The sequence below is a fragment of the Neolamprologus brichardi genome, chromosome 1, assembly GCF_056152115.1.
Source record: "Neolamprologus brichardi isolate AB-2024 chromosome 1, ASM5615211v1, whole genome shotgun sequence".
Taxonomy (NCBI): Eukaryota; Metazoa; Chordata; class Actinopteri; order Cichliformes; family Cichlidae; genus Neolamprologus; species Neolamprologus brichardi.
Window position 1 is genome coordinate 31,465,523 of NC_142104.1, and position 17,329 is coordinate 31,482,851.

Consider the following 17,329-nt stretch of genomic DNA (forward strand, 5'->3'; position numbering starts at 1 on the left):
ACATGCAAATCTGTTAGTCACTGCTTAAGAGCTATCCAGCACTGAGCAGAAACAAGATACAGTAGTAGTCTGTTATGCAGCAGTAAGTCTTGGATCATTACCATGTGCTGTTAAATCGCTTTTCCTTTGTGAAACTAAGCAGGTATTTTGTCTTCCCTCATCAAGACCAATAGATGAAAGACCTAGAGCCTTTAAAAACTTAACCAATGCACCCAAGAACTACTGCTTACGACTTGTTTGTCACTTGCAATGTGCATGTCTACAAGCGCACTAGCTATTTTGGAACATGTATGTGCACTGCAATGTACAAAAGGGTTGGCAGAAGTTGAATATGGTGGTGATTAATAAATCCACTCTTAGCCAGTCTCATTAATGGCCTCATCATTCTGAAACAGCTGTGCCAATCACAGTGATGCATGGCAGCAGCTCAACAACAGCTCCAGGAAATCAGATTGGCATCTGGATGGTGCAGAGCACAACGACCTGAACACACAACCCCTGCTATCTGCAGCCAGAGGCAGATGGTGTGAGGGGGGGTTTATTTAACGTGTATCATAATGATAGATATAACTAATAAAACATGTTGATGAAGCCATTTGTATAAGTGCATCAATCAAAGCTATTTCAGTCTTAGTTTACAGTACATCATAAATTTAAACATCATAAATTACTACATAATACAATTTGACAGCAGGATTTCCCTTGTAAAGCATTTCAAAAACAAAAACATGAAACAATACATTGACTCAAAAAAAATGGAGGAAGGGCAGACACACAGTACCCATTTGCCATTGTAATCCATCATCTCTCCAGTCCATCTCCTGCATGAACAGCAGAATGCAGAGAGGTAAAGGATGTTGTAGATGCCCGGTTAGATAAATGTCGGCACACTGAATTTTCTGGACTACTTAATTTTTCTTGAATATATACCTCTTCAAAGGAGTTGCAAATTTGTCATGATTGCAAGATTTGTACTGTTACTTTCAAAGAAATAAACTAGGCTTGCAGGCTTTATAATCACTCAATTTAGGTTTTGCATGTGACCTCATGCGCATGTCGCTCAAGAACTGTCGGCCATGTTATTGTGATGTCAAACCTCTTATACATACTTTACATAGAAATTATTACTATTCACAATGCCTATATTCTGCTGCACGGTGACAGTTTCCTGTTGTTTCAGATAGAAGAATACAAAAAATATATATTTATAGTTAAACAGCATAAGAGTTACAAGTTACTTGAATTTTTAAAATAACCAGCATCTGTTTTATCATGATGACTTAGTTTTTATACTTATATTTTCATTACCTCTTTCTATTTTTTGACTTCCTCATCTACCTCATCTGCCTCCTCCATCGCTACTCTTACCTTTTCATCTCCATCTCATCCTCTTCCTCCTCACCTTAAGCCTAACTCCTGAACTCTAGTTTGGGGAAGAAATCTTAAATGAGCATACTTAACTTAATCTCAAAACTGTCACAATTAGTTATTGTCAGCAGATGAGACATGTGACCCTCACATTTCTGGACAGCTGACAAGAGATAGCTAAACAACAACATAACGTTACAAGCTAACGTTGTGCCAGCTAACATTAGACTCTAGCGTCCTAAAACTTTTAAACTACCTTCCCTTTGATCAACACTTTGATTATATTCTCACATCATGAGAATTTATTTGCTAAGTGTGGTTCTGCCCACGTTAGTAACATTTCAGTAATAGCAATGAATAGCCACAAACAGGTGTGATCTGAAATGACCTACACTGACTTGTGTAAAGGATAATGCACATGTAAATGTCATGTAAATGTTTTCATTCCTCTGAGAGTATATACGCACTTGTCTGTTTACTCATAGCTGTCATAGTGTATCTCATCTACATATTGTTTTGCAGGTTTTCCACTATGTTTCAGGATTATTAGACATCCAAAATGGCCGACAAGTTAAATGTCAAGCGGTAAGCGGTCACATGTCTGCAAAACCTCTATAGAAAATGCTTCAATTTTTATAGCATTTTAATGATAATCATGTATCCACATTCACTTTCATACTCAATACACTTCAATACTTCCAGTATTGTGCTTCACTTCCCAATACTGTCTGTCTGGTGAGGAACTAAAGTGGTCAGGTGTTCGCCTTACAAAGAATCAATTTTTTTTTAACCATTAATACTGTGGCTGAACGTTTGTTTACGACAGGAGTCCTTTGCTATTTTTTTTTAGATAAATCCTTCAGTTATAATAAATCCCAAATTTCATGGCAACCCATCTGGGTTATTGTAACAACCCAGTTTGAGCCTAAGCGGCGGCGCAGCCAGCAGATCAATAATGAGATCCACAGAACCATTCAGCAAGCATGGCCAGACATATTAAAAAGCCTTGAAAAGTGTTTGTTATCCATGCTACAGAATTCATAAACCAAATCCTTGGGCAAACAAATCTGTGTATTTTATACAGGTTTTATGAAGGAATTATGCGGGTCTCTGTTCAGCCTCTGCTACATTACCAAGGCAATCCCTTATGAATCAGAATGTCATGAGCTTTCTGTGGACCCAAAGGCGAAGGAACACTGCTTCACCAAGGATGATCTTCAGCTGTTTGACTCACTGCTGCTTCGTATCTGCTCATAGCCTACAAGAACTGTGGCATGCATAAGACTTGCATACTAGATTCACCTGCCATGAATAATCTTTTAAATAAACCAGGGTCCAGGACACAAGCTACGTGTTAACACTTGCTAACATTAACAAAGATCCAAACATCGTCCTGGTGGACCTGTCTTTTTGCTCACAAGAATTAGAGATTCTATGGAAATTGTACAGTATAAAAGAAATTAATTTTGCTCTTTAGAAACAAATGGAGGTGTCACAGCCCCAGGTGTTCGCTCAAGCTCATTTCCAGTTGCAATTATTAGATTGGATCAGGAGGGTTAGTGAGTAATCGCTTGTGGAAAATCAGATTTCATAGGGTTGTGATGGCACCGACTGTCTCAGCAGGCTAAAGCAGCAGATATTCAAATTTTGACTTGTGTGTTTGAGGAGGAGACAGTCACACTTGGTGATTGGTGGCTGAACCCCTGCAGCTTGTTTTTCTGGCTCTAATGAGGTTGTCTTTTGTGCAGAAAATGTCAAAATTGACTTCTCAGGGCTGTACGTTTTAGAATTGCACACCTTTAGCTAACGGATAGGAAATAAAATACAGCATTAAAGACAGAATATACACACGCATATAACTTTGAGCTGTTTAAGCTAGAAATTTAGAATCAAAATCCGATAATGTGAATGTCGGATGACCTGCAGGTCATTATATACCAAAGTTTGCCACCATCGCATTCTCTTGGGTCCAAAAACTAAAAACTTCATTTGATGCTACTATTGTCCATAGAATTTTTAATGTCCCACAATATTTTCTTTGTTTTACTTTAACTATGACTGCAGAGGTTTACCAACCATTATATATCTTGGGTCCATTACTTTAGCTAACTCTGAGAGCAGGGATGGGTATTGATAGCCATTTCCATTAAGGATCTGGTTTCAAGTTGGTAAAATACCTGAGGCCAGTGACTCCTTCATTGATCTTTTCACTCATGTTCCCAGTTTAATTACTCTCTTTTTTGCCTCTCTCTCTGATACCAAAGGTACATGTAAAGGGGTGAAAACACTAATGTGTAGCTGGAAAGGTTCAAGAACCTTACATTAGTTTTCCTGATTAATTCAGTTACACTGTTTTGGGTGACTCCTCATTTATGTAAATATCTCCAAATGACTTGGTTGAAGTCCAAATAAACCACAGAGTCACAGCAGCTATGTGGGAAATGCTGTATGTCTGGTAGAAATAATTATAATTTTTTTGTAAGGGGTAACTTGCTTTGAATGCAATAACTGTCTTTTGTCACCTGCATAATTTAACTATTGTTACTGATAGACCCATCTTACTTAATATTTTCAGTTAAAAATAATGTATTTTCTGTAAAACATAATAAAGAATACCATCATAATATTCTTCATAACACTTCTGTGAAGCTACTGAGTTCATTTTTTCTTACCTTCCTTTCTCAGGAAAAAAAAAAGGAGCGAAGCCCATCAAATTGCCTTTTTTCAATCTGAGAACAGTAACTGTTACGCAACGTAAGTTGCTCGCAGGAGTATAAACTGTATTGGCGTCTGTTATATTTGGTTTTTCAGAGCGCTGCAGTCTACACCACACACTCCTTGACATCTTGCAGTGATTCAGATTGCCGTTCCTTTCGGACACTACTATAGATGGACATGCAGTGGCATCAGGGTGTTCATTTTTATTCTTTGTGCTGATGATCTTTGAACTTTACAGACTGTGGAGGCATTCATAAAATTATATATACATACATACATATATGTATATATAATATATATATATTAGGGGTGCAACGATACACAAAATTCACGGTTCGGTTCGATACTTTGGTGTCACGGTTCGAACAAAAAAATGTTTATGCCTTTTCAATTTGTCATTTATTAAAATTATAAATATATATTTTAACTCAAAAGTACAGTTTTTAAATGTAATGTTGCTGAAACAACAAAATTAAAAAAATGAATACATCTATCTGATCAAGAAATCACTGAGATAAATTGACTTGCTCAGTGGATCTGCGCTCGACAGTGCAGCCTAGGCGGAGTAGTCGAACGTAGATCCACTGAGCTCTCAACACAGACAGCATCGTCAGAAGAAAAGTTGATAAAAATAAATTAAAAAATTTGTATTGTTCGATACATATGCGTACCGAACCGAAAGCACTGTATCGAACAGTTCAATATCGATATGAGTATTGTTGCACCCCTAATATATATATATATATATATATATATATATATATATAGAGAGAGAGAGAGAGAGAGAGAGAGAGGGGGGGGGGGGGGGGGGGAGAGAGAAAGGGAGAGAGAGAGAGAGAGAGAGAGAGGGGGGGGGGAGGGGGGAGAGAGAAAGGGAGAGAGAGAGAGAGAGAGAGAAGATAGATATAAATATAGATATAGATATTTCCCTTGAGGGCAATGCTGAATGTGTGGACTTAATGTTTGCTGTTGACTCTGTATTCAACCTCAGTTTGTTAAGATTGGAATGTTTTTTTGTTCTGTTTTTTTTCATCTGTTGACTTCTCACACTTTGACAATGATCTTGATTGGCTATGAAAATATGCAGGTATGATTTTGAGATGTTTTCCTCACAGATTGTCTCACGATGTGACAAGTTTGACAATCCATCTCACTCCACTGTCTCACTGGGGAACTTCCAGATTGCTCGTTATTTTTCATACCTGTGCTGAAGCAACTCCGGGGTTCCTTCAAGGGCAATTACTGATTTTGATGTCAGTGCTATAATTCAGCGAATAATTCTGTGCGAACAGAAACAGTCAAACATTACTGACAGCAGATGGACACTAATTAAGAGGACAAATGGGGTTTTTAACTTAATTGCTCATTAAAGGGCTACTCTGTTGAGTATTAAAATTGAATTGTAGTTGTAAAACCTCATGCTGTCAGAGCACTGATGCACCGTAATACTCAGGCACACACACCAACCAATAGAGGTTTCCACATCCAGACAAAATCAATTCCTCATCTTGAAGTACAAATTGCAGAGTATTTGGCCTTCAACCTTTAAATCTGACATCCTGACACACCCATCTCCTAAACCAGACAGCTTCAATGGCTCAGATCAGCTACAAGCTTAATGCAGCATAAGCATCAGATGCCAGTGACAATCCTGTGTGGCTTTCGTTACAATGTCCTCAAGACAGACGTGATTATGCGTGGAAGTAATACGACATCTTCAAAAAGGCGGTGTGACTTTGAAGAGCAGCATTTGTTTATGCATGAATGGAGCAAATGGACATTATATGCTACAACAATAATCCAAGCTTCTGCTGACAACAAAGCAAGCAGTAAATGGGAGGAGGTACAAAATGTATGTGTGTTTTCACATAATCTGAATTAGCAGCCTGTCCAGGTTTATACAAACAGAATTTTGTCGTTAACCATCACAATACTTCAATATCCTGAAAACTGCAGGAATAGAGATGGGGGAGGATTCAATTCCGGGATGTTTACCCAATCTGTGTGTGCACTGCACGAAGTGCGAGGCTGTGAGTGTGCATGTGTACATCCGAGTCAATACAACTCCTGCTTAAGCATAGCTGTGTGCATGGGTTGTGTATTTTAATGTGCACAGTGCTTATTCACCAAATGCTCGGTTGAATGGCATGTTGGAGAGAAACTAAAAATGTAAAAATGAAAACAGAAACACTGCGGTCATGTTGCATAGCTCTGTACACCATGAAGGCAATCCCTGTATGAATATTATTATGACTATGATTACGATCATGATTATTACCAGCAGCGATAGCTGTAAATGTAACAGTAACAGGTGGATAAACATATCTGTTTTATAAATGGCATACTAAGGAGAAGTGATATCATAAAAATATGCATTAAGCACTTGCTAATACCTTAATAATGCTTTATGGTGTGACATAAATAAAGTACTACACCTGTCCAAGTGCTCATTAACACAAATATGTAGTACTTGTGGTAACGAGCTGCATCTATTGCATTGATCTATCCAATCAATCAGGCAGTTCAGTGCATTGTTCAAGACTACCTGCTGAAGTTTAAACCGATAATCGGAATGGGGGTAAAAATGTAAAGATTTAAATGACTTTGGAACTTGATGTGGCATGTTCGTTGGTGCTAGGCAGGATGCTTTTAGTACTTCAGAAACGGTTGATCTGCTGGGATTTTCCCACACAAACAGCTCTAGGGTTTACAGAGGATGGTCTGACAAATAGAAAATATCCAGTGAATAGGTTAGAGCACCACATCACTGCACTCAAATGACCCCCTCATTCACAAGATCTCAATCCAACAGCGCCTCTTCGGATTGGAGTGGAACAGGAGCTTCGCATCGTGAATATGCAGCTCACACATCTCCAGCAACTGCATAACTCTATTCTGTCAATATGGGCTAAATGTCTCCACACCTTGCTGAATCTATGTCATAAGGACAGTCATGAATGCAAAAAGGGGACCAACCCCAGTACTAGCAAGGTGTGTCCTACATACTGTTACTATATACTGGTTATAATAAAAATCTAATGAAATTCGGTTAAATTTGTCATTTTAACCCACTACAGCAAGGATCTGGGGATGAAATTGCATTTACTCATAATTTCAAAATTTTGAAACCACTTATAGCTGTCAGGAATTAATGTGAAGAGGACCAGATGACAGAAAAAACAACCACAACAGACTTCAGTCCTTTTCCAGAGCTTTGATTATATTTCTCTTACAGAAACAAAGGTTCAACACTCTCACCAACAGCACATCTCAACATGAACATCCCAGCCCCTGCCCCCCAAAAACCTTCCTTAAATAGGCACTGATCATATCACCAATAAAATTTACAAGATTCCCCCCTACACAGCTACAAATAAACATATACAGTGAAATACTGCACTCATTTTAACACACCCCACATACATCTGACTACAAAACAAACCCCAGTTAAATAATATAGAAACTAGCTAAATCAACTCAAACTGAAGATTCAGCTCGCTCCCACCCTCAGCTCTCATGTAACAGTTTACCCCACTAATAGTGGATAATTAGGAAATTCCTTTCAGGTGAACGTCATTAGCACATAATCATGTGTGCATTCCATGAATCATGCCTTCAGGAAGTTGTCCTCAAAAGGAAGAGTGGTTAGTGGACTTCAAAATAAAAGCATAACAAAATCAAAACTTCCTTTCAGACATTGCAAGTGTGTGCTTTACCTTAGTGAAGAAGCTTTTTCCCCACACCCTCACACCACTGTTGAGGAGATTGTATAACATTTTATGCATTCAATATACAAGGATCTACACAAGTGTTTTGATCAACACTTATTGATTGGAATGAAAACTGATACTGAGCTGGGATACTGTTTTTGAATTCATACTTTTTACCTGTTTTATTTATTTTGTGCAATGCATTTATTATCAAATATCTTGAAGGGACTGACCTTCAGTTGTGCTTGCGATCTAGAGGTTATGAGCTAATGTCTGCATCCTGAACTTAAGCTAAGATACTGTAGAAACATGGTAAACATTACCCCCAGAGAACAAGAACATGTGTTTACTTTGGCAAGCTGATATTAACATTTAGCTGTGCATCCTCTCAGAGCTGCACGCCTGACTGTACACTAAGCTCACTGCTCTCTCAATATTATGCTGGTAGTAACGATAGGAATGCGAAATTATGCAGGCAGACTATAGTGCAGTTGTTCACATCCTTTTCACTCACAGAAGTCGTAGCGTGGTGAGTTATATATACTCACTCACTTTTATAGATCACACAAACAAATTCAATTTGAACTAATCTGAACTCAGTGCATTTATTTCCCCCTTTTTTGTTCACTTTTTTAATCTCCCTCCCACATCTTAAACCTGGTATTGTGTAATATAAAAGTAAGAGCAATGAAAGAGACATTTTTATCTCTTTAGGTAATAATACTAGCATTCTAACCTTACTGTTGGAGTCCTAGTACTACTGCGTTGTTGCCTTTTTTTAAATCTTACCCTCCTTAGCTCTTTCTAGAACAATTTCACAAGGCAGTAATTACAAATAAGAATGCTTTTGGCGTTACTAAGCTTCTGGACAGTAACAGATAAGAGAAAGGTTCTGGTCTGAATAATAATCAGGATTATACACACACAGCCTTGAGTTTCCTAAAAGCAAGGTAATTGACAGGGCTTGGGGGACTTTTAAATGGAATTTAAATCACAAACATTATCAATATGGATGCTATATGAAATATAACAACATTTTCTCAACAGATACACAATATATGTTTTTTTCTTTTTTAAAAAAAAGTCAAATATTTTCAACATTTCGGAAAAAACAAGACACCACCACCACAACAATAACAGTTAAATAATACATAAACACACAAATGCTACTGCTACCAATCTAACTACTAATCTATTTTTGAAAATTTCACAGCGGAGTTCCATAGTCAGTATTTCCTGGAAACTCAATTAGAACCGTGTCTGTGACCTCGTTCACTGACCCAGACACTGTTCCTAAACACAAAGGACATGATTTACAGACAGCCACAATGGGTGCACACACACGCACACACACACACACATACACACCCCAATCCTTCCTGTCTGCTTAGCCATGTGGTCGATACTCACCAGTGCATGTCACTGTGTCTGGGGAAGTGAGACAAAGGTTAATGATGGGGTAAAAAAGGGCAAACCTCTCCCTCCTCCGCTATGTGCAGTTTGTGCCCATTTTAAGAAGAGAAACAGGCAACACACCACAGAAAGCTAAAAAGGCACTAAAACTGATGTACAGAGGGATTTTGTTCTTTTCTCTAAAAAATCTCAGAGAAACTGCATGTACCACATAATTGCAAACAGTTTCTGGCCCATGTGACTTGATTGTCTTGTCTAAAATGCAAACACATGATGCAAACATTTGTGAGGACACGGGGATTTTCCTGGATGAAAAGTTTGCATTGTCCTTTGTTATGTGAAGATGTTGTTATTCAGCAAAGGTCTTTAAAATGGGTAATCCCAGTGGATGAAGATGGGTTTTGCACCCACTGCATCTTAGTGTGATACTAAGGGATGCTGTCTGAGTTTCTATTGAAAATCAGTTGGAAATAAGTCCTGTCTGACTTACCATGAGCAGTGTGTGTCACAGCACAGGCAGCAAACAAAACCCCATTTGTTGTAGTGTCTGATGAGGACAGGCTGTAAAACCAGGCTTTCTTACAGGTGGCATACAATCATGGAAAACTGCCAGAAAATGGTAGCATGGGGTCCCGGGATTGAGTTGTTTTCACAAGTGAGGGAGCTCTGGTATCTTGGGATCTTATTACTGGGTGATGGGAAGGTGGAGTGTGAGGTATACAAGCTGGTTGGTGCAAGATGAAGAGATATCTGGGCCAAAAGCCAAAGCTTTCAATTCACTAGTCCATCTACATTACAACCTTCAACTGGTAATGAGACTTAGTAATGACTGGAAGCATAACGTCATTAATATAAGCACCTGAGCGCACCAGCTTAGCTCACTGGGATGAGTGGGTGACCATATACCATGTGGCAGAGAGTGGATGGCTTGGGTTTGAGTCCAACCCACAGCCATTTGCTGTGTGTCTTCCCCTGTCAAGGTGGCTTGGGCATCTGGTGTCTCATGATGCCTCCTGCGGGCTTCCTTTAAAGGTTTTCAAGTAATTCCTAGCCGGAAGGAAACTCCAAGATAGATCCAGAACCCAATGAATGAGATATTTAATCTGGTCTGGGATCACCTCTGGATGCCCCAAAAGAAACTGGAAAGTATTTGTGGGAAGAAGGATGTCTGAAATACCCTGTAATGTGATGTACATCTAAAATTTATTTGTACCACCTTTACATAAATTAAGTATTTATTCTTCTTGTATCAGTTTTAGGAATATGTTTCTTCCACCTTTAAAATTTAAACTATAAATAACGCTGGTAACGAAACAATTAAAATAGCTATAGTATGTAATCTTATTATGGCTATACCACAAATAATAATAATAATGATATAACAGAGAATAAATTGTGCAAAAAACATACATTTTCATGCAGGAATGTCAAGTTAAATGACCATTTGCAGAATCTCAGACAGGAAACTAAGGACAGGACCCAAACCAAGAATAGACACTGGTAATAAAGCATTTGGAAGATGGAGGCTTTCTGAATAGAGTAAGGTGGAGATGGGGAGGAGGTAGGTTGCATGAATGAGAATCTGACTTTTAAAGAATTGGGAACAGAGACTGACTGGCTTATCAGGAAAGAAGAATATTTGATCAGAGTGATGAGAGAATTGAGTTTGACAGCGTAGCAAAGCAGAAGTGACAAAAAGAACAGAACAACAGGAAGAACTCAAACACCCAGGAACATTGGCAGACCAGAAAAAATATATACTTTAATAAACTTGTGTAAAAACTTTAAATGGGTAGAAAACCCCACCTTTGTATAGTTTTCTTTGTTGTTTCAGTTCTACATTAATGAATCCAGGACTACAGTCAAAGCATACTCAAGAAGTCCCGGTGCCTTTAATCCTCTGTAACTGTACCCTGCTTCCCTCACCAAAGAGAAACTGGACACAGAAAATTTTTTTTCTACTGCTTAGCTCATCAGCAAAGACTTACATTTGGCTCACAGCTTTTCACAATTTGCTCATGGGGAGTGTGAATTAGCGAAACAGAGAGACAGAAAGAGTAGGAGAGAACATAACACATCAACAGCTGGTCACAAAAACAGGACAGCACGGCAACATTTAATGTCGCCGCCATGTTTTTATTCCAAACAAAGGAAATTTCTGCATTTATGTGAAGGCTTTACTAACTCTCAGTCAGGCTGTACAGCACAGCCATTATGAAAACAGTGAATGAGTGCTTTCTTAACTTTCAAGTGACCAACTGTGACACCGTGTTACACAGGTAATGGTAATTCATATTCTGAGACCTTAATTTAACTCGACTTAAAATTATTTTCTTCATGAATGAACTTCTTTGACACATTATATCCTCCTTTGTCAAACACAAGCTTGTTGTTGTGTTGTTGAATTTTCTCAGGACAATCCCGCAATTTTGTATTCACCCTGTTATATGAACACTGTGCCTTCATTGAAACAATGAGCAGGGTACACGTTTTAAATGCTGCTAACAGTGGTCTGAATGCAGCCTTATTCGGTTAACTCTGCTGTGGGTTGTGAAACCTATTTAAGTCAAAGAATTTCTCCTGGAATTTAAAAATTACTGGGAAAAATCCAGAGGACATTTTAATACAACAATGCCACAATGGATGCCAGGCAAAAACAGGAAACTAAGGCCAAACTGCACAGGGTCATGAAAATTGGAGAATAAAAGTTTTAAAGAGCATCTGAGGAGTCTAAATTTAATTTTATCAATATCGTTATCAATACTAACATTCAGGCTTATGGCAATGTTGGTGTGTGGGGGGCAAATTATTGGCACAGTGAGGCACATATCTAACATATCTAAGGATCATTTAAATGCTACTGTATATTCGTACCATGGCTGACATCTCCCCTTTTTTAATGTTTGCCTTTAGCAGGATAATTCAGCAGCACGATCACAAAGTTCAAATTATGTTATAATTCTTTCTTGAACATGGCGGTATGTTTACAGTGCTAAACACTGCCTCAAAAGTCACCAAATCGTAATCCAATAGAGCATCTTTGGGTAAACAGAAGTTTTGTATTATACACTTGTCACCATGTTGCTGGGAAAGAATTAAGGCAATTAAAGCAACAAGAGATTCAACCTAGTTCTAGCAAGATAGAACTCATAAAGTAGCTTTAAAGTATAAATAATACAAAGACACTGAGGGGAGTATCGACCTTGATTAAATCGTTTATTATTGCATTTTCTTTTGTAAATTATTATGGTGCATAGAAAAGGATGTTTTTGCTTGGATATCTACTGTTTGCAATGTGGAAACGCCCAAGGCCACAAAAGAACAATGTAGATAGTTGAATAAAATTCTTGCAGATATTTAAGCATTAAGGGAAAAATATAAAGAGAGAAAACTCAAGATCCATGTAACAACATGTTGAGACAGTCAGCGCTGACCAATATTTAAAAAATTGTCTGTAGTCTTTTTTGTAAGCGTATTAGGGCTTCTCCCTCTTTAGCTCAGCATTACTTCTGGGATGAAATATGGAATTTCCTATAGTACTCAATCCAAAGCACAACTGCACTATGGGCAAACATATATATATACATATATATATATATATTTATTAATTTTTTTTTTTTTTTAACTAAAAAGTGTAGACACCAGATTATTTTTCAGCATTCACACTTTGATCCTGAAGCAGAGATCTATGGTGTACAAGCCTAACTATGTAATGAACTTCAGTAGATCTAGTGGCTAAAAAAAATCAGCTCCTTTTTGAAATATAGATTGTAGAAATTAATTATTATTGTGTTGAAACTAATTTTTGCACCACAAATAAACACTTCTTTAGCCATTCTGTCTATTCAAAAATGTTTTAACAGCATTAAACACAGATGTAAATTGATTAAACTGATCCATTACATCAAGATCCCGATGAAATCTGTAGGCCTTTCAAATACTGTATGTATACAGATGTATACACAATTTGACATTTTCTAATCATTAGTGGTGTAAGGGAGCGTAAGTCTTGGGTTTATTAAGTATGTTTCACTGTAACCAATTTTGACTTTACTTTTTAGCACATTAAAAATAGAAATGCAAAACAACTTGCCTTCGTCCTTTGTTGGTAACCTAGAGAGATATTCCCCTCGTCCTTGAGATATTTTATTTGTGTGTGTGTATTTGTGTGAACTAAAAAAGACAAAGGATGGACTAAAACTATATGTTGACAGAGTGTTGTGCAGAGAGAAATTAAAAATCAATGTGTCCTCCTTTCATCTGAGCCATTCTTCTTTTTAATCACAAACAGTGGTGACTGTTGACCTCCACAGATTTTTCATCATGAGATGTCAAGTGAGAAAAAGTCTGGAAAAACACTGGTTTGACCTTGAAGATATTTTTTTTCTCAAGCATAATTGAAAGTAGCCATTAACTGGAAATTCTACATAAATCTCTATTGAAAGCAAACCATAAAAATAATCAAGATTCCTCCTCACAGGTTTTAAGCCAGGAGATTTATACACCTGTTCTTTTTCATTTCAGAATGTCCAGTTCAAGGACAATTATATCAAAATGGATTACAACTTTCTTCTCTGCAGTTTTATAACATGGAAGAGGATTTGGGTTGCTCTTTTACTGAAGTGGAACTTTTCTGGCAATGCTGTATATACCCTATATACTCTGTTTACAACCAAAATTTAGCAAATAAATAAAGAGTTGCATGATAAGCTGAACTTGTTGAAAACCTTCAAATGTTAACAGTTAAATCTATCTTATGGCTGTACTAAAGATAGTATTAGTCACAAACTGCAGTTTATGAGCTTTATATCAGGCCTTTTTCTTTTTTTACTCTGGCAGAAAAGGGATTCAAATTTCAATAGTAGGTGTGAACAAAATAATACAAACAAAAGTATCTTTAAGCAGGATGTAATGCACAAAGGTATGATAAATCGTTTTCTTTTTTTCCACAGCAGGCATTTTTGCAAAGAAAACACAGCTGTTATTATTCACATTAGTTAAGGTTCTGAGCCTAATTAGAGCAGTACCTTCACCAATGTCATTAGTAACATTTGTGTGTACCTTCTACATCATGTCAGAAGGGCTGCTGAGGAAAAAAAAACTCTGTGTAATTAGAAGCTGTGTCATCAAAGTACTGTGTGAACTCTGTTTGGTGAAACAGGTAACATCCACTGTGGGTCTTTCAATCGGCAACTGAAGTCACCTTTTTCACTATCTGAGTTTCTAGTATAATGTAAAGCCTTCTTACATGACACAATATGCTAAATGTGGACTAGATGCTTTTATGTCAACAATAGCTTTCCATCAGGGCAGACGGGAAGCTTGATAGATATGCTGAAGCAAGGGTGAATGATTGGTAATGCTGGACAAATAGCACTGGGCTTTCCAGTGTGTCTTCCCAAAATATGTTAAGCTTCCAGACCAATCGTTGATTTGTTTTGCATTGTTGCTTAAGTAGTCCCACAGAAAACATTTACACTTACATTTTATTGCCCTTCATACACCTCCATGCTTCTTTGCTTGATTTTTCTCTGACTTACTGCTACCTCTCTTTCTGGATTACCTGAGCTTTGGTTTATTAGCCTTAAATAAAGTTTGTTCAAATGGAAGTGTCCTCCAAGTTATTTGGAATTTAAATATTTTGATTTCTTGTTATCACTTCAAAAAACAAATGAAGTGATAAATCTTCTTTTCTTGCACACATTCTGTGGCTGATCATTCATAAAAGCTCTAAGGCATTCTTGCTGCTTTAATCATTTAGATAAACACTAAACAACCCACAAAGAGAAGTGCTGGAGAGAGCCTAAGTGCTGTGCTTTAACAATTATTTATAAAAGTGATGATAAAAATGTGTTTTAAATCATTATCGTGGTTATTTTTTGTTCCAGTTAAACACTCACAAACATCCATCCATTCATATTAAAAAATAACTTTTTTATTATCAGTTTTGGGAGAAAAAAGTAAAGACTTTCATCCCATATAGTGACAGATGGTAACAGATGGAGGCAGTAACACTCACAAGTACAGAAAGCTCTTATAAGATATGAGTAATAGATGAAAATGGTTTGATTAATAGAACATTGGTGTCGAATTTGAAGTGATATTTTGTCACCACCCAGTGGACATTTACCTGCAGAGCGCAAAAATATTGATCAACCCTATATACTCTGCGATCCTATTTTGAAATTTATCTAAAGCATTATACAAAAAATAGTGTTATAAATGAGTTGTAGTGTATCAGTTATCCAAATATATATAATAATATAATAGGTCATTTTGATGAATTTGAAAACAAAGTTTAAAAGCCTTAGAAGAAAACATATAATATGAAATAAAAATAAATAAATACAGTACAATTTGAGATACAATATAAACAATCTTTCATGACAATATTGGTGCCATTAATTAAAAGATATAAGATCAAATTGAGCTTTAGTATTTCAATCTTTTAGCAGTTTTATAACTTTAAATGCTGTATCATGCAAGACATTGGATTTAATTTGAAACAGTGTATTGTAAAGTAAGTAAGCTTTAGTAGACATGCAATGTGATGCACAGCTCCCTTGTCGGATATGCAATATCATAAACGAGTCTTGTTTTGTGCAGATGGAAGGAACAAAAAAATGATGAATGCTTTTCTTGCACTCATTTTTTGCACCTTCTATGGTATTAAGCAGTTTTAAGTATATAACAAAACAAAATTCTTCTGATAATGTTATATTATATGTAAATAAGACAGGAAAAGAGTAATGATGAATGATTCTATATTTGACAATAAGATAGATTTAATTCATTTTATAAATTCTGCCACAATTCAATTGTGAGCAAAGTTTGATTGTTGGGTTGTGCCTGTGTTGTCAGTTGTGATGTATTGTTTTGTGTTTTGGGACAGCTTCCCACTAGCATTTACTGTATATGCTACTTGCTTTCAGTGCTTTACATTATGAGAAACACTAATAACCAAATCCATTCAACTTTTTTTCTTCAAGGTTTTTCTGAACGTGAAGCATTTGGATTGTTACAAACTGATTAATGGATCAGTAAATGCACAACTCACTCTGTGCTTAGTCTCAGAACCTGTATCAGGGGTACTTAATCCACACTGAAGTGTGCAGACAGGTAGTTCAAAAAGTGAACCAATGTCACCATCTGGTGGATACAATCTGACAAAAGGGTATATTTTTTTCTTTTTCTTCTTTTTTACTATCTTGCGATTTTTTTTGTTGATCATAAACGTCAAATTCAAGCACAGTATAGGTGTAACCAATAAAGTGGGGCCTAACTCTTGTACATTAATGCATTACTATCTGAAACCTAATACTTTAACTTTATAATGCTACAGTATATTGTGGTTGAAACATAATCACATAAGTGTTCTGATCTTTTTTTCTTTTTTGTTGATATTTTGCCTTTCTTTAGCATCAGTCAGTACAGAGCATAGAAGCACATTTATATAATACAAATTCAGACCAAATGTTTTCTGTTATTGTTAAAAATTATTTTGTTATTTAATAAAACATTATATAATAGTGGACAAATTGAAGGTTTTTATAAGAATAATGTTGGAATTGACCCTGTGCACGAGAAAATGCTAACTTCCTGGTTTGAGACCGGATGTGGGGTGGTACATTTCCGGTAGCTTTACTTTGCAGTCAATCGCTACTGCGAGGATATACTCCAAAATCATGTCCAAAACTCGAAAAGGGAAAGATTGCGTTAAGTTACAAATAGGAGAAGGTGGGAACACTCACCACTGTTACGTCATAAAAAATCGAATGATCAATTTTGACGTTTAAAGAATTTCGATCGATCAGTTGTTTACATCACTCAACGAAAGCAGAGCTGCATTACAAAATCAGAAGACACATCGTCCATATTCAGAAGCACATCTCAGTATAGTGACTGGTCTTATGATTTAAACAGGCAAATGTTCAGCATTCAAACTACAGGTGAAGAATAGTCAAACCAGATGTTTCCCCCGTTATGTCAATATCAGCTAGTCAAGTACACACCTACACAGCATGTTAACAAACTGTAAAAAAAGCCACACAAAAAATGAATGATTGCTGGTAACGGTTTCTATACATTAGTATTTACGAAGGGTATGTTGTGACTTACCT